At 40.2% G+C, this 22,834-nt stretch overlaps 1 protein-coding gene across 9 annotated transcripts in view; it reads right to left on the minus strand.

Annotated features, from left to right (window-relative positions):
• Positions 1-22,834, minus strand: part of Rbm47 (RNA binding motif protein 47) — a 157,455-nt gene that overhangs the window by 23,983 nt on the left and 110,638 nt on the right. The window contains exon 1 of one of the 9 annotated variants that reach the window (XM_063240625.1): positions 16,346-16,517. The exons of the other annotated variants lie outside the window; for them this stretch is intronic. The gene's annotated coding sequence lies outside the window, so the exon portion shown is untranslated. Of the gene's footprint in view, positions 1-16,345; positions 16,518-22,834 lie in introns of those variants that run through there. 9 annotated transcript variants of the gene reach the window in all.

The raw sequence follows: 22,834 nt of genomic DNA on the forward strand, positions 1-22,834 counted from the left end.
TGAGAAATAGGCACTGGCTGCTAGAGAGGAAGAGGGTTAAAGTGCATCGGTACACGGTTCACACTGTTCACACCACCACCCTCTCCTTCACCCCACTCCCCTCTCCTCCCTCCTCCCACCTTCCTAACTTCCAAGAGAGTTCTGCAAACTGCTCCACGGCTACTTCTGCCTCTTTGTAAGTAGTTAGCATGTCCAAACTGTACTTCTAGAATTAAAAACCTATGGAATTAAATTCTTAGGTGGCAATATTTGAGGAACAGAATCCACATAATCCAAACGTGCAAGTGAGTACATGGGACCACGAGGGGACTGTGTAGACAGGGGCTTCATCCCCAGGCTCCAGGGCCTTCATCTCCTGGCCCATCCCTGGAGCAACAAATGCACTCATAGAGGTCACTGAATCCTTTCCTTGGCCTCACTTTTACCACCTATAAAATAGTGACAGTATGGTCAAGAATAAGTAGTGATTAAAATGTACCTGACTATATAAATGTTCAAAGCCTTTTATTACTATTATTTCAGGTGATCAAAAACAGTAGAGATTTTCTCTTTGTTGAGAATTGCATAGCCATAGCTTAGAATTACCAGTTATCTACTTGACAATATAATTTTACAAGTTTTTATTTATTTTTGTGGTGCTAGGAATCGAACCCAGGACCTTGTATATATTGTACTGCACTGTATTCCCAGCTTGACATACTTTTTAAACATTTAAATTTATACAATCTGAATTAATTCCCAAATGTTTATGGACAAAGTGAAAAGGAATTCATACAAATGTTATCTTTCCTATAGAAAAAATGCTGTAGACAAGGGACATGTGCAATCTGTTAGGCCTTTTAAAAACTAATGATACAAAAAAGCAAATAATGTATTTTTTTTTATATTTGTCCAATTTTGTAAGCATTGTGTTCTTTTTTATAACCACTTGGTAAACCTGCATTGGAGCTCTGTATCTACACTAAAAGTGGTAGGTACTAAATATTGCCTAGGGACAATATAAAAATTATCAATGAGGCAGGCTACAGTGGTGCATAACTGCGATCCCAGCACTTTGGAAGCCTGAAGCATGAGGATCGTAAGTCTGAGTATAACTTGGGTATCTTGTGATATAGCAAGACCACGTGTCAAAATAAAAAAAATTAAAAAGGGCTGGGGATATAGCTCAGTGAGAAGTCCCTGGGTTCAACATCTAGTACCAGAGGAAAAAAATTACCAAAGCAAATTTAAGAAGAAAACCTAGGCAGACTATTCACAGAGCAGCTTTTTGTGCCAGTATTTGAGTATAGGAACTGGTAATTTGATAGATAAAATTATTTTTATTATAAACATCTTTAATGCAGAGATTTATAGTAGAATCCCCATAGATAATAAATTCTGTGTCATTTAGAATATGACTCAATACATTGGAAAGCTTATGTTTCTATTCATCTATTATATGTTTCATATATATATATATATATATATATATATATATCCCGATTTATCTATTTATTCCTAGAATAGTATATAAAAATATTGGTCCCATTTTCTCAATGGAAAAACTGAGAACAAGGGCAATCATGAACTTATCTCAAAATCACAATTAGATAATGGTAAATTTGGGACTATAATATAATAAAAACACCCAATCTTTGGGTTGATACTCTTTAGTTTACCTTCTATTTGGTATAAAGCCAAACATGGACAGCTCAAAAATAGTAGAGACTCAAGATATATGTGTGTTTTTTTAAGTCCAAAATTGGTGTGTAAATAATAATGTTTTATTTGCTAAGTTTCTTACATTTATATCAAAGAGAGCTTTCGCTGACATAACTTTATGCAATTATCATTAGCAGTAGTAGCAGTAGTATTATTCGTATTTTTGTGTGGTACTAGGAATTGAATCCAGAGCCTTTGCACTAAGCTACATCCTCAGTCATTTTATTTCTTACTTTGAGACAAGGTCTCACCAATTCACCAGGTTTCCCAGGCTGTGTCCCCACTTGCAAGCCTCCTACCTCAGTCTCCCCGAGTGCTGAGAGACAGGCATACACCACCACAGCCGGTTTAGGCAGTAATTACCATGATGTAATGTTACTCTTTCCCTCCATTTCAAGCTACATTAGTAATCCGTAAGTCGTGGTTACATAGTAATCACACGGTTCATGCTACTGTGTCACATTACCCCTGAGTACATGCTCCCCGGGCTCTGCTCTAGCATGACCTTCTTGCGGTTGGGACAAGAATAGCTTAGATCTCGCTAAGAAAGATGACAAATTGCCTGTCGTGAAATAAAGGCTCTGAAACAGAGTGGCATAGTCAAACATTAGCTTCGGTTTTGGGTGCGCCCTTCTGATTTTATTTGGTTAACATTAGTCATTTCGGTTATAACTATGAAACAGCATCAGCTCCCCCGCAAGGTGTAAATACAGGTCCTGTTTAAGGCCTTCGTGTCCTGGTGTCCTGGTCCTGGTGACCAGAAACTGAAGGCAACAGTGGCAGGGAAACAGTGTTTCCCCAGGCCCGCTCTCCATGGGGAAGAAGCCACTGGTACTGTCCTCTAGAAACATGCTGGGAATACAGGTGGGAGCCACCACACCTGGCTATGTGTGATCTTTTTGAAGTTAAAAATATTTTCAAATAGTATAACCATATTTTATGACACTAACTAGAACAGAAAAAAAAAAAATCGAAGTGAATTTCTAGGGAGAGACAGCATGAGGTCCATATAAAAAGATGGGAAAGTCGAGCCAGGCATGGTGGCGCATTCCTGTAATGCCAGCACCCCAGTGGCTCACTCCGGAGGATTGTGGCAAGTTCCAGACCAGCATGGGCTACAAAGTGAACTCAGATCAGCTTGCACTGCAGAGTGAGACCCTATTTTTAAAAAAAGGAGGGGAGGTACTAGGTTTGGGTGAAGATGCTTTCCCTTTTCTGTGGGAGGTCTGTGTCCTTAGCCAGGTGCTGGAAGGCGGTCCCAAGCGAATCTGATACTGACCACAGATCAGAGAAGTGGACAAATGTCTCACCACGAAATAGAGATGTTTGCACACACGCATGCGCGTATGCACAGGAAATCCAAAGTCCTCAGAGCTCTAACTCTGCGGGGCTCAACTTCCTCTCCACACCTTCTGGGGCGCGCCACGCCCACGCGCGACATTGGACGTCCTATGGGGAGAAGCTAAAAAGGCGAAGCTAAAAAGGCGCAGTTTTGCCTTGATTTAGTGGGGAAAATCACCTCCCCGCATACTGACACCATTCTCCTGCCTCATCTTATTAATAGTTTTCCACCTGCCTTTTTCATCTCCAATTCTCATTTACTATCCTTTGTTTTAAAATGGTTAATAAGTGCCCTAAAGTAACATGTGGGAACACGGTGGTAAAACTATCCGATCAGCTATTTGTTTTAATCCTTGTAAAAAAAAAAAAAACAAAAACAAAAACCCACTTGTTGATGGATGTTTGCAATTTAAACAAACGTTGTAAAACATGGTTTAAAATTTGTCAAGGGAAGAGTGTTGTAATGAAAAAATTGTGAAATTTGTATAGAATTTTGGAGAAGAAATGAGCAGATATCTGGGGAAAAAAACCAGTAGGCTCTTTTTACTTCTGAAGTTTCAAGATATTTGTTAAGAGAAGAAGGAAGAGAGAGAAAGGAAGGTAAACCAGTTTTCCAAGTCTCTACAATTTAACTAGGCAGTTAAAGTTAGTTGGATTTCCAAATAACTATAGTTATAGGTTTAGGAAGCAGTGCTTTGTTAAAGAAATGCAACAAATCTGCACTTGAATTAAGAAAGGAAATGAACAGAAAATACATATCACGAGTTAACTGAACCTAGAGTGTTTGGAATGAAATGTTTAAGTGTCAGGAAACTGAAGATTTCCCAGGTAAATCAAGCTCCAGGGAGGGTATTGTTGGAGCATAATGGCGGCTCCTGCCTCCCGCACTGCGTATTTTCACTGTGTGGGGCTGGGTTAATATTTCAATTGAAACACCAGTAAGAGGCTTCTGCTGAGCTAATCGTTCATGCACAGTCTCATGGGGACAATGTCGGATATTCTTTGAGTTAATAAAATATGAAGTGACTTTAAGACAAATATAATATATACAAGTCTTGCAAATTGTTTTTAAAGAAAGCATAGGCTATCTGATCCCATAAATAAATAAAATACACTCACTGGTTTGTTACTTCCTCTTTTTCTAAATTTCCTTTCAGGGCAAAGAGAAACTGAGAACCAATGCAGTCTTCCCCTCATAAACCAGGCCCCACGAAAACAAAGGGGAGGCCACGTCAGTTGTCTCTCACAGGTCCTCAAGATGGATTTAACACTAATTTAGTTGGAGTTTGGACACCTAAATGCCAACCCCAAGTGTTCTAACGCTGAAAGTCTAATGTAGAATCTTGTTTATGGGGAGAATCTGGCAACACCAGCCCAGCACTGTATTACTGCCAAATCTGTCAGGGCCACCGGTGCATGCAGACCTTTGGTCCCAGGCCGTGCACACACCTGGGCTTTCTTCTTCCTTCTCAAGATTCCGCAAGGAAAGGCCACGCAGACCCGCACATTTCCTACTGGACGCACACTGTGGTTCTGTCCACAAGAAAATGGAACTAGGACAAGTGTTTTGGAAACATGGTTTGCCCACATAATTGTTGCTAAGCTTATTTTGTTTCTCTGAAACAGTATGAAGGGCAATTTTTTTTTCTTTTTGTACAAAAGGTGTTTTTATCTAATGTAGCCCTCAGTTCATACCACCTGCAGGGTGTCCTCTCTGGCACCTCCCATGTCAGGCGCACGCATACACCAAGGCCTGTGCTATTTCAGGGTCCTCTGTGGCGGCTTTCATAAAGCACGTTCACATCAGGACACTGGCTGCTCCCAACCACAGCCTCACTGGCTACCTTAGACATCAGTTCCCCAAACACTTTAGCTTTCTCTCACCTGTGGGCTTGGGAAACCACCCACGCCCACACCACGCAGAAAAACAGTTCTTACCAGTGTTGAGGACGAACGCTTATGTCATTTACTTAACTGCTTGGCTTACGCCTTTACTGAGACTTGGGGGTTGAAAAGTGCATCTTTAAAAAGAATATTGTCCCTCATCTTTCCTTACATTAAAAAACTAACTCCAAATGGATCAAAGACCTAAGTATAAGAGCTAAAACTAAAAAATTCTTAGAAAAAACAGTGAAGGTTCATGACATTGGATTTGGCAGTGATTAATTTTCTTCTCTTCTTTCTTTCTCTGTCTCCTTCGTTCTCTGTCTTCCATTCTGGGTTTTGAATTCAAGGCCTTTGACTGAGCTATAATCCCAGTTGACAGTTTTTGTTTCTTTGAGACAAGGTCTTGTGAGCTCACTAAGTTATTAGATTGGGCTAAACTTTCAATACTCCTGACTTAGCCTCCTGATAACAATTAGAAGTACAGATAAATAAAGAAAAAATTAAATGAACCTTCTTAAAATTTAAATCATGTGTGCATCAAAGGACAGGGAGAAAATATTTGCAAATGATCATCTAACGAAGACTTCATACTCACAGCATATAAAGAACAGCATATAAAGAACTCCTAGAATTCAGTGACAAACCAAATCAAACGAAATGCAACCAAATTAAAAACTCATCAAAAAACTTCAATAAACATTTCTCCAAAAATGACACACAGATAGCCCATAAGTACATGAAAAGATGTTCATCACCAAACATTAGAGCTATGCAAACCACAGTGATAGATCACTTTGTATTCATTATGATGACAGTTATCAAAAACAAAATGAAATAAGATGAAAACATCCATCAACCAAACAAAAAATGAGTACCCCTCGTGTCTTGTTGGTGTGTAAAATGGTACAACCATTGTGGAAAATAATATGGTGGAACTACCATAAACAAACAAACCCCCCTGCAAAAAAAAAGCCACTGAGAAATAATACATACTTTCTGTGAGTTGGCAGAAGCCATCCTGTGAGGAATACAACAAGAAGCCAATTTGTTATTCCTGTAAGCTGCACAAGCCATGCGGGGCTCAGGAAGAAAGAAGCCAGTTTGCCTCTCCAGTGAGTCAAGCCCCACCCCTAACCCCCAAAAGCAACCCGCTGGTTCAGAGGACAGGCTGAGTTGATGGCAACTAAGGTAAAAAAACAACTACATGCTTGTACTGTTTGATTGACTTTGCAGGCCTAAGGCTGGTAGTCTGAGCGTGTTAGGAGGGTAACTGCATGTAATATAGCAAATATGGGGGATTTCCTTCTATCTTGTTTTTTGAAATCCAATATTGTTCTCACTGTTTAGTATTGCTCCAATTTATTGTTGTGTTTCATTTAATGCTCTGTTTTGATTGGTTTTATTCTGTTTTATCTGATTTTTCTATGTCTGATGGTATTGACAACTATTGTGAAGATAACAAGGGATGATATGGTAGCCATTGTAGATTTCCTGTTTTGAAGTTTTGTATCACTTTCACTGTTTTGTTTTGATTGGCTTTATTCTGTTTTATTTTGTTAGGTTTTATTCACTTTAACATAAAAAATTTTTAAAAAAAAAAAGAGGTAACATATACTCCAGCAACTCCATAACTGGGTTCACATCAACACACTAAAGCAAATATATGTATACCAATGTTCATGGCAGTACTGTTCACAAAAGCCAAAAAGTACAAACAACCCAAATGACCTCTGATGAATGAATGGACTCACAAAATATGCTACATATACACAGTGGAATGTTATTCAGTCTTGAAAAGAAATGAACAAGCAGAGAGTGTTGGAGGCAGTTTTGCTAAGTGAAATAAGATCATTACAAAAGGACAAATGTATGACCCGTTTATGTCAGGTGCCCAGAGTAGTCAAATGCAGAAACAGAGTCAAAATGGTGGGGGACAGAAGCTGGGGGAGGGGAGGTAGGAGCAAGCAGTTACTGATGAATGAATACAGAGGCCTGGTTTGGGGAAGTGAAAAATTCTGAACATGGATGGTGGTGATGGTTGCACAACAGTACAACTTAATGTCAATGAATTAAACACCTAAAGTAGTTAAAAGATAAATTCTATGCTCTAGATACTCTACCTTCCTCCCCTGGAATGCAGGGAAAATCAGCTGGCTTAATACATGGAAATAAGAGAGGAAGTACAAGATTTTCGATGGAAAATGGGATTGCGATCAGACAAATGATCTTCCAGCCTTGTAGTTTTTTACTTCTAGGTTTGCAATTCAAATGGAAGACAAATGACCAATATGTTAGAGCAAGTGACGCTTCTTAAGCAGTGCGAAGTAAAGGAAAAAAGTGTTTCGGAGTTCTAAGATTAAGGTGAGGGTTAGTCCTAGGTCTTCATGATTTTAAGCTCTTTCAAAGATGCATAACAAAAGTTAAAAAAAAAAAAAGATCAGTACTGCAAACTGGCACTAAGTCTGCATTACAAATATGCATGGAGTATCTGCTATATGATAATATGCTAGGGACAGCCTTCCTTAGAAGGGCTTTGAAGTCAGGGGATGCACCTGTCCAAGACTGGTCCATAGTCCATGAAACTGCCCAGTAGCTTGATTACAGAATTTTAACACTCCCAGCAGGAGTAGGTGGTAATGGTGAAGGATGCCTAAACAGTCACGAACTTAAATACTCCTTAAGCATGTTTGTTGTGTCCCAAAGTTTGAGAGCCACATAAGGATTCCTGATCAATGCAGGTGTGGCCTATCGTACACACGTGTGTGTGCATGGGTGTGAATGCTCATGTGCATGTGTGCATTTGAGGGGTGGGGGAGATGAGACAAAAATAATTTTTAGACTCCTCCACTTGAAGAAACAAATATATTTAAAAGACAAAGGGTCTCCTACTCTAAGAGTCCATTCACACGCCTCCCAGTCTGCCTGTAGCTTTGGCTCTTTCTGGGACCTCACCACTAATTACGAATTATGGAATGTTAGAGCTGAAAGAAATTCTACAGGATGTCTCCAAGGATTTTCCCAGTTCTTTACTGGTGTGCATAATACTCCAGTGTGTGCACACACGCGCACACACACACACACACATCCCAAAAGAATGAAAAATTATTAAATTGAAAAAAATTCCTAGTATTTACTTCAGGGAAGCTGTTCTCTTACATTGAAGTGCTTACAGGATGTACCATACGGTTAAGCAGAAATCTACAAAATCTTTATTGTTCTGTGCATGTGATAAATGTATCCCTGAAAACAGGGTTCAAGTTGGCCCTCTCACTTTAAAGAAACAGACTTAGAGAAGTTAACTGACCTGTCCAAAGCTATGTATTTTTCAGTTAGTTTTTGGGACTCTCCAAGGGATTTGAAGCTTCATGTAGTTTTTTTTAAAAGACAAGGTCTAACTATGTAGTCCACACTGGCCTTGAACTTGTGATCTTCCTACTTCAGCCTCCAAAGTGCTAAGATCACAGGTGTGGGCCACTATACCAGGCTGAAAAGATCTCCTTTTGTTCTCTTGATATGAGGGGGCTAGAAGTGAACAGGAGTGGTAACAACAGCTCCCAAGAGAACGAATGTGGGCCTGCTTCGTCAGGTCCGAGAGACTGAGAAGGATCTGCAGGGGAGGCTGGGATTCTACTTTAGGGCTTGATTTTGGTTAGGAGCTGGGTGGATAAAGTAAGAGAATAGGATCTTTTTTTAGGCTCTTATTTTTGAAATTTCTATAGAAATATTTATGATAAGCGGGGCATGGTGGTGCACACCTGTAATTCTAGCACTTGGGAGCCTGAGGCAGGAGGATAGCTATGAATTTGAGGCCAGTCTGGGATACAGTCTGGGCCAATCTAGTGTGTTCAAAGCCAACCTAGAATACATAGCCAGACCTGTCTCAAAAATAAATAAATAAGGGGCTGGCTCAGCGGCATAAGCACCTGCCTTGCAAGCAGGCAGTCGTGAGTTGGATCCTCGGTCTGATAAAAATGAAAAAGACAAAAAAAAAAAAAAAAAAAAAAAAAAGACAAAAGAAAAATAAATAAATATTATGATCTTACATCTTCTTAGATTGGTAATATTTGGTTTTCACATGTGCAGAGTGAAACGAACATTGTCATCTATGATGGGTGGAGACAGACGGGAGAGTAAATACTGTAAAACTCAGTTATGTTTCTGGAACACAGCCTGACAACATTAATAATGCTTTATAGGCTTCACTAAATAGTTCATTTTTATTAGCCTGATGATTCTACATACAGAAACTTATAATCAGAGAGGCAAAGACTTTTACCCAAATACAATGGCATTTATAATATAATGCAATGAACATATATGTTTGTGTAATTAATAAATATTCAATGGTATGGAACTTGTTTATAAATTATGGCATAGCCCATAGGCTTATAGTATCTATTTAATGTTCTCTATCATATTAACCTGCTAACTAGTATTTAAAGATATATGGGAAAATTAAACCAACAAACAAAATAGGAATAAATGCATCATAATATTAGTTACAGGTATTCTTGGATTCTGAGGTTATGCACAGAAAGTTAGGTCTCTGAATCCCTGAATTCAATGGACTACATCTAAAACCCAGCATGGAGGGCATAAAAAGGATGATTTGGTTTTGTGCAGCCCCTCCCCCTACACAGAGGTCTGTGGTCTCCACCCTTCTGAGCCGGCTTAGGGCAGAGGCTGTGGCTGGGGAGAACTGGTCTTCCAAGATCCAGAGCAAGACTGACAAAACTAGGGTCTCTCTTGTCCTCTCCTTGCCCTGGCACACACAGGATTGTCACCCACAGAATCACAATGTCCCCTACTTAGAGAGTGTGGGGAGGTCACAGGGTTTTTACTTCTGCTCTAGTTCAGGAGTTGGACCGTCTGACATGACAGTTTTTTTTTTTTTACCTTTTGTGGCAGGCAAGGAGATCAGTTTAGAGAGGGTCTGAGGATTTCTTAAAATCACAAGATACTAGGACACTAAGTCTTTACCAGGCTTGTACAGAGAACCCTTCCTATTACCTCCACATTAAGATACAGCTGACCTCTCGGGGAGATTATGAGGCAGACCGCAGGAAACACAGATTACTCCTCATCCTCTGGTTATGGGAGCTCACAGGCACACACAGCAGTCACTGTGCTCTGCGTCTCAGAGATATAAAGTGCACAAAGACATAAGGATGAATGTAGATTGTGGGTTGAAAGCGGCTCATCGCAATGTCTAATATACCACAAATATTGCCCCATAAACACATGCCAGGTATATGTTGATGAAAAGCAGACATCCTGCTTGATGGGAAAGAAAATTTATGTTCTTGCTTAAGGGGAAAAGAGAAGGACTACATGAGGTGTACTCCCCCCAAAACACCAGCCTAATGGGAACAAGGGTATTGGGTAAATTCAGACAATGTATTTGGGATTTCTCTGTCAGTTTTTGGAGTACTGTTTGTGGCAAGTCTTGAAGTTTTTTTTTTTTTTTTTAAAGAAATAAACGCTATCTATTTGAATATAAGTTTCATGTGTGCATGAAAAACTGGGGAAACATTTTCTCCAAAAATTGAACCACCATTACTCCAATAATCATATGTAAAAAAAAGCGCCCCCATTCAGGTCTTATTCCCTACATCGCAGCTAGGTCATTACATCTGTCCTGCAGTGTCCAGACAAGATTGCTGAAGCCACTGCAACAAGAAGTCCAGTTATCAACCTCCAGCTAAATGGGGTCGGTGGAAGTGATTATCCTGTCCTAAACTACATCAAGACCCTTCTGGGGGTGCTTTTTGCAAGCAGTGGTTGATGAAAATTATTACTTGGGATTCTGGGATAATCCTGAAAAATAACAAAGAGGATTTAAAGTTCAGGACAAAGGTATTTTAGATGAAGCATTACAATATATCCTAAGCACAAAACTTTGACCTTTATTTCATACCTGAAACTAATGTACTTGACTCTCTTAACTACTGAAAGCCCTTATCAAGTCAACCAAAGTTCTAAACAACCTATATGTCTCATCTTCTAGGATTCTATATGGTCCCATGAATTGAGCTTGGTGCCACATGCCTGTAATCCCAGTAATGAGGAGGCTGAGGCAGGATTGTTGCGAGTTCAAGACTAGTGTGGGCTACAAAGTGAGCTTAAGACCAGCCTGAATGGCGTACCAAGACCCTGTCTCAAAAAGACAAAAAAAAATTATAATCTATATATCTATGTATAAATCTATATATCTCTCTCTACATTTCCATGATTGCAACACCAAACCGAGAGTGAAAAGACTAGAGTTTAACTCCTCCAGTGCCATGTTCTGCTCTGTGGTTGCAGGCAAATCATTTAAGGCATAATCTGCTAAAAATAATGAAGCTGAATTATTAGTACCATTCAAAATGAATTTTTGTTGTTAGTTATACTATTTTGATTTTGATATGTAGCACTTGTTCTTCCATGGAAATTCTGCTCAGACAAATAAGACCAACACAACGGGAGCAGACTGGAATGGAGGGAAGGAGGTAACATGAGGAGGTGCCCCACTGTGCCCCATGAGGAAAGCAAGAAGGCCTTCAGCCTGGCAGAGAGCACAGTTTGGAACCTCCTGGATTAAATGGCGTCCATGGTCAGTTAGAGCTGAAAAGTGTTTTGCCATCACAGTTTTCCCTGGACTGATTGATGTGCGGTGGCACTCATAACCTCAGGGGAACAAAAGTAATCATCTTGATCAGGACCCAGTTTTAGTCCTATCATCGACTGCCTCAAAGTAAAAAAGGGAGGGTCACCTTTGAACAATAGAGTGATAGCAGTTAAACTATTAATCTCTCAATCCGTCCTTATCCAGCTCTGTAACAAGACCATCCCCTAACGGTTACATTCCGGGGAACACCTAAAAGTCCACATCAGAGTTTGATAAAAGTGATGAAAAAAAACCCCAATGCATTTGCACTAAACATGCAAATTACAAAGTGTGTTTTAAAATTAGTTATGCACTATTGAGAAAGTAAAACAAAATTTAGACACTTACATCACTTACATACTAGCCCAGTGAATCTGAACAGGTTCATTCAGTTTTCCAGAGCCTCTATAAAATGCAGATGATTCAGAGAAATATGCATAAAGCACCATCCCAGGCATGTACTATTTGTGCAGAATGCCGAGTTTTCTCTGTTGCTATAATGGTAAACTGAATGTTCCTCCTTTAAAACTTACTGTCATAGTAATAGACATGTAAACTCTCTGAATTGAAATCAAAGAATTTGATATTATTAATGGCACACACGAGCCTCATTGCAAGAATTAAGATACTGCAGGACAACTGCCTTCGTGCCCCACGCTGGCTTTGTCCTGTCATTCCTGCCCACGGTAGTCAGTCTGGCTCTCACTGCAGGCAATAAGACCCTCGAAAATCATACTATTTGGTTATAACATCCTCCTCATCCCTTACACACTTCTCCCACTGTCTTTAGAAAAAAAAAAAAATTCGAGTTCTTAACAAGGCCTGAAGATTTTTGATCTTGTGTCTCTGTCCCCCTTACACAGGCCACCCTGGTGCTTCACACCCTACCCAGCCAGCTTGTACCAGTTGGAAACTACCCTCTTCTAGCAAGCCGGCCTTGGAACCCCTGAGATGTGCCCCACAGTGCCCTGTAACCCTCTCAGCACTCCTCATGGCCCTGGGTTAGGGTGCAAAATTGTTATGCCAAGGTCAACCATTTCTATAGAGCACGCTTACAGAAATTGGCCAAACAGTGGTCTGGTCACCTTCTGCAGTTTTAGACGCTATTAGGATAGAACTAAGATCTGTGTCATAGCTGTAGTGCTAACGCTTCACATAATCCTAGCCCATCGTGTTTCACTGTTTAATTCATGTGAGACATAGTCACTGCTTATTTGATGCCACGCACATACTTTTTATATTGCTGTTGGTAGTTAAAATTGTGTTTTTATGCAGACGCTATTTAAAAAAAAAACTACATTTCATAGGAATAAAGAAATGGAATGAAAAAATAAAATCACTTTGTATCTCCATCTCTGGCATTTCTAGAAAGTATGAATTCTAGTATCTGTAGTATATATCATCAAAGACAGAATTTAGACCATATGTTTTGTGGATTTTTTAAAGCTCAAATGTTTCCTGCTGCTTGGCAGCATGAAAAGAATTCTGAAAGGAAGCCAGATGATTTGGATTTATCTCCCTTTACAGTTTTTGTCATTGAGAGCAAATCAGCTATGGAAAAAAAAGAGTGCTAGACTTGAAACAAAGATTTTTGAAGTACAGTTCCCCATGACGTTCGAAGGGGATGCATCCTGAAATGTTCCCAGATCACCTTCTCCAGCTAGGCACTGTGTCCCTAAGGAAATGAACAGAGCAAAGGAAGACCACGTTTAAACCAAGGCGGAAGAGCAGTGCAGTAGGCCAGGTGAAGTCACAAGCGAAATACGCAGTTATCTGACTTCATTGCACAGACGCTGAGCTAAACAGCCCATGTACAGCAACATGTAAGTTCCCTGGGAAGCAGATGCTGTGATTCCATTCAGTGTGGAGGCACAGCGAGGCTGCTGGGTTGCTGAGGTCCCTTAGCTGAATGTGATGAAGCTGGGATTGAAACCCAAGAGGCTGAGAATGAAATCTGTGTTCTTATTTGGTACCCTCTGTCAAAGAACCAATTGCTTTGTCTCTCAGTTTGGAAGAGTGGAAAATTCAAATTTGTGCTATAAAAAATTATAAATTGCCATGGTTTGGACATTAAATGTTCTCAAAGGCCTGTGTATTAGATCCTTGGACGGGGAGGAATCTCAGGCCAGGGGGGTTAGGGGAGGCCTGGGGTTGCTCAGGTGGGCTGGTGAAGTGGACAGAGCGACCTTGACTTCTCCACTTCCTTTTTTGCCTCTAAGCCACAAGGTGGGCAGCCTTGCTCCAACTATGCATCCCTGATCATGACGTGTCCCTTCCAAAACTGTGCACTAAAGTAAACCTTTCTCTGTATAGGTTGATTATCTCGGGTAAGTGTTACCATAATGGACAGCTGACAAATGCACAAATGATCTTCTATGTACATCACTACTCTTCAGGGTCACCTCAAGGAGTCAGAGTTAAATGGCAAACTCATAGATTATCAAGATCCACTACCTAATAATTTTTTCAAGAGCCACCAAGTGATCAGTTTTAAACAGATATTTTTCAAATCAACACTAAAGAGCTAAATTTGCAGGGGGAGGTAAAAAGTAGACAATGTCAGATCCCCATACTTATCATCGGCTCCAAAAATACATGGTATTCCAATTTTTCCCTGGATTTTGAAAAAGCTGACACATTTTGAAAAGTCTGAGAAATTAAAGGCCTCATGAATTAAATAAAGACTGAAATTTTACCTTCTACTTCTTGGTTGGTAAGCCCTAGTCGGACAGTTCTTTCTAACATTTAGCCAAATTATCTACCTTTTTTTGTAGTCAAGAAAGTGAACGTATGCAAATTCACCATAGAAGTATGATTTTATTTTAATTATTTACTTTTTAATTGATTTCACACTAGAATTGAACTCAGGATTCATGCTTGCCAGGCAGGTGCAGTGCTGCTGAGATATCCCCAGCATATGATTTTAAAACTAAACAAAAACTGCTGGATTTTTAAGTAGGATTCATAGACGGTGGCTATGAGATTATCACTCCCCAACAACCCAGAGTTTCTATGTTGACATTTGACCCTTTTTATAATATGCACCTTGTACCAGCTAAACTAAGGCACCAGCTAGTTACTTATTAAACTTAGGTGCCCAGGGCTGACTTGTACAAATTACACTGCTAACTGCTCAGCCTGGTCTGAGTGCAGAAGGGGAAAAGAACAATCATCATAGCTGTGAAATTCTGTCATATCGGCAGAATTGAACCACAAATTGCAGCAATTCATGCCTGACCTCTGATCCATGAAGTGAGAGAATCGAAACCTTTGAACCTCAGCTCTGAGTTGAGAAACAGCCTTTCCTTGTGCTGGCGAAGATGGTCTCTGAGCCCCTGAAGAGTTCCCACTGTGATATCTGTCACCCCCAAGCCCACCTCCCCCAAAGAGTCGAGGAAAGCAGACAGCAATGATGGTGACACTGTGGGCAGACCACACAAAATGGCATTTTCGACAAACCTAATAAAACTAGGAAACTTCAGGATGCAAACCTTTTTAAATGCATATATCAAAATAAGAAAATCAGATAATATAATGGACATTATTGAACATTTAATACCTAGTCATATTCTCTTTATAAATTAGGGAAGAATGAATTAAAAACTAAATACTTTAGGATGTTTTTAGATAAATATACTATCTAATCTGTACTCTAAAATACAAGCCCACTTTAAGAACCCTTTGGAAAAAAGCAATCAAGAGAAACCAATTACACTTTCCTTTGAACCCAAACTTACATTTTGACACTAACAATATACTATGCTAATGAATAAATAAGTTACTACTGTATGCTAATAAATAAGTACAATCATAGGAGTTTTTGTATATATATTCTGCTGCTCCATTGGTTCAGCCTAATCAAGAAGTTTTTTTTTCATTATGAAGGAAGAGTTCATTACAGGGAAATGAATTTTATTTTGATGATTAGTTTCTATTTGTTTTTTCTTTTTGAGACAGGGTTTCACTATGCAGTTCAGGCTGGTCTTGAACTCCTTCTGTAGCCCAGACTGGCCTTAAGCTCAAAGCGATCCTCCTGCTTCAGCCTCTTGGGACCACAGCCCCTTGGGACCACAAGCATGCACCACCATGCCTGTCAATTAGTTTCTACTTTGAATGCTACTGAAATTATTTCATTTCTAGATAGAAAGAGTAAATAAAGATATTCAACTTCCTTTGGCCATTTAGGTTAATATCTGAATATAACATATAAAAAATATGATTAAACTATTACACATAATGAAAGCGAAACTAGTTTTACAGTTTCTTAAATAATTTCATTGCATAGACTTAATTGACTACTAGTTCAGGAAAATGGTTGATACAAGTCTCCTTACAGCAGAACTTTTCTCCAAGAAGAAATCCCATTATTGCTAGCAAGTCCATATTAATTATCAAAATTCTAAATTGACTAACGCCTTATTTTTAATTACATTTTCTTCTCTAAAGACTCACTTTGAAATGACTTTGGAAAACGAATTTGCATATCACTGATAAATTCCTTTTTTATAATTCCATAGTCTAAAGAGTGACAAACTATAAAAAAAGATCTCTGTGAAGATCTAGATTTTTTAAAAAAAAAAATCAATAACTGAAGAATTTTGGTTTTAGACTGGTAAGGCAAGTAATGGTGTCTGAAGTTCTTAAAAACTTCTGTTTTTTTTGGCCTCCAATTAAAAACTGATAAGCAGACAATTTGTTCTAAATTGTTTTTACCAAACACAACCATATCCCCCTCTCTTTAATTGAAACAAGCAAACTTTCCCCTACCTTTCCAGTCTTGAAATCTGGATGCAACAGGTCAACTGTAACCACCGCCTCGCATAAGTAACCTTCGCTCCTGATCCCAGGAAGTGTGTGACTGTCACACACTGCACACTCCTCATTGGCGAGTGAGCTTTGGCCACTTAAATACCTTGGGAGTCATTTGCTAATGGCGCCGGGAAGCACTTGAGTGGGTGGTTCAGAAAGAAAGGAGGTGCAAAACTGTCACACACAAACCCCTGGACAGCAGTCTGAAATTCATGGAAAGCCCACTGTACAGGAAGGCTTTGGGGTGAGACCCTGGAAGACAAATTCTGTAGCATTTTATAAGGAGGAAAGAGACCTGAAATACTCTTCAAATCCAACAGTAACCAGAAGGAAACCAATGATTTTTCAGACCCCTTTGGGTGTTCATTACCCTGTACTACTTGATACAGATAAGAAAAACAATCATTCCCACTTCATGTTCCACGATGTGTAGAATAAGTAAATACCCTGTAAGGTGCTTAGAAAAGTTGTTGGTGTATACAAAGTACTCAAGAATGTTCTATGGTTTTTTTCCCCAGAAATATCACTTTTAGAAAATGCCATTGTTTTCTTTTTCTTTGCATTATATTCGGGGTAGGTAGCATGGATTTAGCATCTTTGGCTTTTTTCTTAATCACTACCAACAACCATGTTTATCAGTCTCGTAGCTAAACCATGTTGGGAAAAAAAGTTACACTGAGCTAAAGAAACTCTCATTTTATTTTCCTTTGTTTATTGAAAGCTGAGAATGGACTAGCTGGGAAGAGTGTAGGAGAGTAGAGGGGCCATAGAAAGAAGGAAAAGGTGGGTGCAATGTGCTTTATGGTAATAAAAACAGTCTGTACATAACAACGAGGTAGCAGGACGTGAAGCACTTAGGCAGAGTAAATACCCTGCTTTCCAAGCAGCTAAGAGATGGGGCCTCCTCGAAAGTCTCTGGAGGCTGAGTTTGTCAGTTCAGGTAGCTGGAAAATCAGAGAAGAGAGGAGAGAACTCGGAACAGGGTTCTGGGAGCCATGTGAACCAGGATGAAAATGCACTGCACAGCCCACAGAGAGAAACTACAATCTGTAAGTTCCTGAAACAAACCTTCAGGCTGGAGGTGTAGCTGCGAGGTAGAGTGACTAGTTTGTGTGAGGCCCCAGGTTACATTCCCAGAACCAAAAATAGCAAACAAAACAAATCAAAGTTATGGCCGCGAGTTGTCCTGCAGTAGTTAGTAGGGTATGGTTCACTTCATTCTGTTCCATAAACCTTAGCAATCTAGGTAGGCAAGGTTGGAAGTAAAAAGGTCAGAGTGACAAGAATGCTTTTTATCCATTCATCACCTCCCTTTTTTTTTTATATATATAAAAGAAAGTTTTATCGCTCCTGGATAAAATAAGCTAGAGCTATCAATAGGTACTATAAAATATTAGCAAGTTAATAAAGGGTCAAAATCCAAAACAGTCTTCTAAGATTATCAAGTCTAACATTATCACTCTCATAAATAGTATATAAAGCTAAACTGGTAGATTCTGATTGAAACAAAGCCAAAGCAATCCTTAGTAACTAATGCTGTGCTTTTAAAAAACTACTGATTTTAGACAAATTTAAATTTTTCTTGACTACAAATGGGACTCAGAAAACCTGTTTTTTTTAATGAGTAATTATACTATACAAGAAAAATTGTGGCTGGCATGGTGGCACACATTTGGAATCCCAGCACTAGCTGAGGCCAAGGCAGGACTGCAAGTTTTAGACAACCTAGACAACATAGTGAGACCAGTTCAAAAAAAGAAGAAAAGGAAAGGAAAGGAAAGGAAAGGAAAGGAAAGGAAAGGAGAGGGGAAGGAAGGGAGGAGGAAGGAATTGATCTGGGTGTGAGACATGTTTTAAGTATTACAGAGTGGTTCTGGCTTGGAAGCCCGTTGTGGGAATGTGTGTGTATACACAAATACGTATGTTCTTATAACAAACATCCCAAAGATGCGAAACCTTGGAAACCAGAAAACCATCTCAGGATGGAAATTTGAAGAGTAAGGGAGGGTTGGGGTTGTGGCTCATGCATGAGGGCCTGGGCTCAACTCCCCAGGCCTAGTGGACTTTATGGGGATATGGGGAGGGGTATAGTTAGGGCAGCTTCTTACTGAATATCTGGAAATGACAAGTGCAATTACAGCCTACCCTTGACAAAATATAAGCACTGTTTCCTGCATTGGTTTCGATTTTTAAAATACATACACCCTAGTTTCAACAGTTCACGAACTATGGAAAAGCACCTGGAAAGCGTAGAGGCACCCCTCCCCCTGAGGCTGGCGCTGGCCCCACCCTCCGGCCCCGCGTGGGCAGTGTGTACAGAGTGACCTGGGCAGCGACGCGTGGACCTGTCGTGCGCCCTGAGCCACCCGAGCCCCTCGTGGAGCTGGCCCATCCCAAGCTTCCGAGTCAGCCGCCCCTGAAGGAGTGGCCCTCCTGCCACAAAGCGCTTTTGTTTCAGTCGAGTCACGGCTTGCAAATCTAAGGTGAGAGACCTTGGAGGAAAGGGAAGAGACACAGATGCAAAACAGAAGCTCGGCCAGCGGAGCTGAAAGGTACATTTGGATACAAGAAAGACAGGAGGCTCGAGAGACTGGCAGAGGAGGAAGTGGAGCAGCAGAGACCCGATCTGTAATCGTGCGGGCCGCTTCGGATGTGTACTAGGCCACCTTGATGACTCACCAAGAGAGCATTATTTCTTATTTTATCTAAAGATTAAGAGCCAATGCAAAGAACTTGTGAATATGTATTTGCTCCTGTATATAATTGGTAGTGTCAGCAATAATAAGATATCTCCCCGAAAATAAGACCTACCAGGAAACCAGACCTGAGTTGTTTAATATCATGGCAATGGCCAGGGTTGTGCAGAAAATTATTATTATCACTATTCTCTTGCTTAGTGGCTGTGTAGTGATGGGTAAACCAAGGATAGGCTGATTGGGGCTGGCATTTTAAATCTAGTTTTTAAGACTGATTATTTTCTGGTTAGGTCTTATTTTGGGGGAAACACAATAGTAGACATGAAGTTAATAAACCACTAATTGGAAAAGACATGAGGTACACAGTAGCATCTGTGAAACAGTATGATTAAAAGTAACACAGCATTTTGGGGGGTTAATCTGTCAAATGTCCCATTATGGCACCAACAAGAACAAAGAAGAGTTACTAGATAATGCACATCACCGTGTCTGAGATGAAGAGCTTATTTGATCTGGAAATTAGGAAGGACCTAAGGGTTTTATTTTCAAACTAAAATGATACCCTGTCCAGCTGGGAGTGTAGCTCAGTGTTTGCCTCGCATGATGAGGCCCTGGGTTTGAAACCTGGTACCACAAAAAAGGTACCCCCTCCATTAATGCAGCAACTGCTATGAAGAGTAAAATAGCAAAATATTAATAATAATAGTATGAAACATTTACACCATTCATTTCTTCAAAGTTTCAGTCATGCAGCTAGGCACCAGGACTAGCAGAGTGAGCAAAACTGAGCAAAAATCCCACTCTCGTGAACCTTATAGTTTTGTGGGTGAGACAGACATTGGCTGAATACATCAGTAGGAGATATTAGATTATAAAAGAACTAAGGAGATAAGCAGCAGGGAAGGAGAGTAGGAAAGGGGGCCAGGGTATGCCCACAAGTTCTCTGACAGGTAAGGGAAAGTACACTTACTATTTATTAGTGATAAACTTAAAGCACATGAATACATTTGACTTCTTGTGGAATGTGCTACCAACCTAAGCATGCATCTAGATTCGTTTTAATCCTGTTGAGCACTTCCTGTTTGCATTCTGCTATTGTTGACAGGCCGGGAGCAGACATCTTAAATACAGCAGGGAAAGAGCGAGGTGTGGGTTCGAAGGGAAGAATGCAAAGCTTAACAGAGGGCTTAAATTGGCAGGGCTGGCTGATCACCACTCACCCTCAGTCCAGATCATTCCCTTCCTCTGAACCTTCTTTGTAACACAACATTGAGACCCTTGATGGTGGCAAACACATTGACTCAGAGAGAAAAAGAAGAGGTGCATTGGAGTGGACCAGAACTAACTTTTCCCAGGGTCTAAGGTTCCAGGATGCAGTGCTGGATGAACTGACTCAAAAGCTTGTATTATTTTGTGTTGTCATACCAAATTAGACCAAGTATCTCCACCTCCCATCCCACCAAATCCTCCTTTCCAAATTCTGCACAAGCAAGGAACATTTCTGTTTTTATCCACTCTTAAATTTGCCATCAAAAAATCCCTCTCATCTTCAGTGTTCTCTGTCTTCTTTATGCAGTGGGCAGTCATGAAGAGTCTAAAACCTCACACACAGCTGTGTATCATGGGTGAGAAGCCAGTGTAACACATGAGGAGGTGGATTATGTTCCAGTTCCTGGTACAACTTTCACGTACTTTCTCACGCCCATCTATAAGGAAATAGCCAGTGATAGCTCTGTCTGACAGTGAACACTGTTCTAAATGCTTCACATATATTAACACAGACAATCCTCACACAAATGTTGAGGTAGGTATTGGTTTGACCACCATTTTATGGATGACTTAAATAGCTAACAGTGGAGTGAAGAGGATTCGAACCTAGGCATGTTAGCTGTTGGAGATCACACTTTCCCACCTCCAAGTAAGAACCTCATCTTCCTTCCCGCCTCCCTCCCTTCCTCCTGGTCATCCTCACTCTGTCCAGCTACCCATTGGCTGACATCACACCAGTGCCGGGCACTTCCATACCAAACCGGAAAACTTCAAAACTTTGGAGTTTGGGAGGAAATACTTTAAAGCTTACTTAAGTGAACCCATAACTTAGGAAAGCCGTACCATCTAACTTAAATCTGAAGAGGAATTTCTTTGCCTTTTCTCTCTTAACTCTGCCATCTTTGGAAGCATTCTGCAGTAACTGTTAGAACTTCTTAAATTTTAAAGCAATTCCTTTCTGCTTTTCTAAATAGCAAATTACAGTATCCCACAAACTTAGCAATTACCAAGCTTCACCCCTATATCCTGAAGCATCCATAACAGAGTTTATCTTTAAAAGACAAAGTTCAGAATAATCAGCGAGCACAGGCAGCAAGAAAACACCAACCACAAAGCACTAATGACCCGAGCTCTGTGTTCCACTTACTGGAGAAATATCAGCTACATTTTCTTGTGAAAAGTGGGTACCCTTCTCTCTTTAAAGGGGGTGCTACGTGCCAGGCCGTTTAACAAGAGCTTGAAGAGTGTGGTTTGCTGAGGGTTCCTTGAATTTTATTCTTCAGTTATTAAATGACATTTTAGTAACTACCTTAAAATTGTCCCCAGACTGTCCCACCACGCTAGATTTGCCAAGTGCTATGTTTTCCATTGCAGTTGGCGCTGACTGAGTGCTCCTGAGATCTGCGTGAGACAAGAGCAATGCAGATGAAGGCTGGACCCTGTGCGGTCTCTGCTGACTGCTGTTCATGCTTTTGAGGAAATAACTCAGTGACAAATACTGGTAACTCAAACAACATCAAGGGAAACAGGTACCAGGTGTTCTCCAGGCCATAGAAGCTACAGGAGTTCAGGACAATGCCATCATGTTGGACTAGAGCCCAGGGGGAAGCTTCCAGAAGAGGCATGCATCCTTACAGTGTCTCAAGTCACAAGACAGTTCCAAATCCCACAACTTCAAAGTATGCACATCTCCATCCTGGTTCACTTTGTGATTTTAAAACCTCACTCTACATATTCTTACCTGAACAATGATCCTATTTCAAGAGTTTTTGTGGGGGGAAAGGGATAGTTCTATGTAATTCAGAATGGCCATGAACTCACTATGTAGCCCTGGTTGGCCTGGAACTTGCTGAAATCCTCCTGTCTCAGCCTCTGGGATTACAGGCATGCCACCATGACCACTATCAAGGACCACTGACAAGATCACAATGAACCTTAAATATAACATACTGCATGAGAAAACAGCCTAAACCGAGCATGGTGGTGCATGCCTGTAACCCCAGCTCTGGAAGCTGAGGCAGGAGGACTGCTGTGAGTTCAAGGTTAGCCTGGGCTACATAATGAGTTTACCACCAGCCTGAATTACGGAGTGAGACCCTGTCACAAAAGGAAAACAAAACAAAACAAATGGCAGGAAAAAAAAGAACAAAAATCTAGCTTTAGCTCTATCAAAACTAAAAGAGAAATATATTTCTATTTTCAATATTAGTGGTAATTAGTAATATTTATATAGTGTTGCATAACTTATAAAATTCACTTTTTCAGATTATGGAATAACTAAAATATCGATATTTAGATATAGCTTTTTTGCCAACGTTATACATTTGGATGAGTCAGATATAAACAGAAGCTGTAATACCTTTTTCCTGGTATGGAACCCTCAGATGAAATGGGGTGAGGGTAGATAGGAAGGAGTGAACAAACAGAAACTAGCTTATGAATCCTCCAGGAGAAGTAATTCTCGATGTGGCTGTGATTCAGC

This window comes from Cavia porcellus, unplaced genomic scaffold, assembly GCF_034190915.1.
Source record: "Cavia porcellus strain 051 isolate PalLab524CR breed Dunkin Hartley unplaced genomic scaffold, mCavPor4.1 scaffold_30, whole genome shotgun sequence".
NCBI lineage: Eukaryota > Metazoa > Chordata > Mammalia > Rodentia > Caviidae > Cavia > Cavia porcellus.